This window comes from Corvus hawaiiensis, chromosome 29 (assembly GCF_020740725.1).
Source record: "Corvus hawaiiensis isolate bCorHaw1 chromosome 29, bCorHaw1.pri.cur, whole genome shotgun sequence".
In the NCBI taxonomy this organism is placed as follows: Eukaryota; Metazoa; Chordata; class Aves; order Passeriformes; family Corvidae; genus Corvus; species Corvus hawaiiensis.
Window position 1 is genome coordinate 680,784 of NC_063241.1, and position 2,240 is coordinate 683,023.

The 2,240-nt window shown below is 51.2% G+C and overlaps 1 long non-coding RNA gene across 1 annotated transcript in view; it reads right to left on the reverse strand.

The window, feature by feature from the left end:
• Positions 1-1,309: 1,309 nt before the first annotated feature.
• LOC125318039 overlaps positions 1,310-2,240 on the reverse strand; it is a 4,737-nt gene continuing 3,806 nt past the window's right edge. Inside the window, exon 2 of the long non-coding RNA XR_007200259.1 lies at positions 1,310-2,175. This is a non-coding gene — a long non-coding RNA (uncharacterized LOC125318039). The remainder of the gene's footprint in view (positions 2,176-2,240) is intronic.

The window sequence follows — 2,240 nt, forward strand, 5'->3', positions numbered from 1 at the left end:
GTGACTTTGAACCTCTGAGGAGCAAAATTATTCCCAACCATGTTGTTTCTGGCCAGGCAGAAATAGTCCTCCCACCCCCTCAGTGTGTTGGTCACCACAGTGCAAGGGGTCTGTGTGTGTGAGGGGATCTGTGTTGGAACAGGGACTTGGAGGGATGGAGCAGTTTGGTGACTCCAAAGCTGACTGGGAATAAATCCCTGCATGGTGGAGGAATCCTGCCACAGTGTGTGCAGATGGCTGTGAGCCACTGAGGAGAGTCCACAGGAGTCTGAGAATCCCAGAATGGTTTGGGTGGGAAGAGACCTCATAGCTCATCTCATTCCACACCCCTGCCATGGGCAGGGACACCTTCCACTATTCCAGGTTGCTGCAAGCCCTGTCCAACCTGGCCTTGGACATGTCCAGGGATAGAAGAACCTCAGCTTCTCTGGGCAACATGCACCAGGGCCTCCCCACCCTCAGAGGGAATAATTTCCTCCCAATATCCAGTGTAAGTCTCCCCTCTTTTGGTTTAAAGTCATTTCCCCTTGAGTCATCATTATCTGTCCATATAAAAAGACTTTGTCCATCATTTTCACAAGTTCCCTTTAACTCCTGAAAGGGCACAATGAGCCCTCACAGGCTGGCCAGTCCTTGGTGTGTCTTTCTTGTTTAAGTGGAAAAACACATTCCTCCTGTCTCTCCACATTGTAGCATCTGCTCTTGTGCCACTTTGGGATCACTCCTCCCCTGCTGCCAGCCCACCAGCCAAGATGCTAAAATAGAGACACAGGGCAGCCTGCAGCCTCTTTTGTCCATCTGATGCCACCTCCCATCTCTCCAGCCTCCCCCAGCAGTCTGGCAAAGCTGCCCATTCCACGCTGCTCCCAGGGGCTTTGCTGTGCTGCTCTTGTACTGCGAAGCAGAGTTGGGAGGGTCAGGCCTGTAGCTTCCTCAGTGGTGGGACACAGTTAGGCTGGGATCACCGGGAGAGAGCTTGGAGGTGGATGCAGCTGGGTCTGGTCTTTGGTACCCACAGGGGATGCAGATCTGGCCTTCCCAGGGTCCGGAGAAAAAGGCACTTTGAAGGCTGGTGAGAAGGAGCCTTTTAGTGAAACCTTAATCCCCTCCAGAGCTTCCCCTAATCCCTGGTAATGTGCTGTTCAAAGGCCCACTTCCAAAGGAACAACTGCACTTTCTCGCTCCCATACCTCTCCTTCCCAAAGGAATTGCCCAAAGGTGTTCTCACTGACTGTTTCCTCTCATTTCACTCTGATAAATAGAATTAATTATTTTAAAACATAATGAAAGAAGCAATTTCTGCAGCAGGTAGTGGCAAATCCAGCTGATTGATTGGGAGAGATTTCTGCTGTCAAGGATATATTTCCACTGCATTCCTCCCCCTTTCCCTGGAGGGGATCCGCAGCCTTTTCCCCCAATATCCCAGTGTAACGCTTCCAACTTCGAAATCAAACCTCTAAAATGTGGAGGAGGCAAAGATGGCAGGAAACCAACATCTACATTGCTTTCAAGAAACCATTCTTTTGGTTACCAAGATCCGTGATATGGGCGGTTTCCTGTGGCCACAGCCCTGACTATGGAGGGGCAAGTTCAAAGTGACTCAAGAGGGGGTCAGTCGGGAAATATCCTGGGGTTAGGAGGTCATGGAGTAGGATAGCTTGGAAAATATATATATGTGCGTGTGTGTATGTGGAGCTGCTGCAGCACCTTTGCTCAGCCACAGGAGCCATGAGGAAGGGCTGAATGATGCTCCTCAGCCTCTCTGCCCAGTTCAGCAGCATTTAAGGGCAGAAAACCATGATTTAGAGCATGGTTGGGCCATGGCCAGCCCTGACAGCTCCCTGCTGCAGGACCTGACCATGGCACATTTAGGACCATATTCATGTTTCTCTGAAATTGTTTATTTTTAATTCCACCAGCAAGCTGACACCTGGTTTCGTGTTGCTGCCTGGCTGGTGCTGGTCATGTTCACTGGAGTTTGCTGTGGGTGTTCCCAGCTTGCAGGGTTGGTATATCAGAGCCGACACTGTCCACCAGCATGGAGTCAGTACCCAGGGGCAGACTGGGATTTGTTTTTGCTCACTTTGACTTTGGAAACAGTGAAATCACAAGTCTTCCAGGCTGCCCCAGAGCTGACAGGGGAAGGGTGGTCCAGAGCCCCTCGCTGGAGTTGCCCTGTGAGAAAAGAAGGGAGAGGGGAGGTATTTGGGCACCTGCCCTTTGCTCCAGGTCTGCTGGGC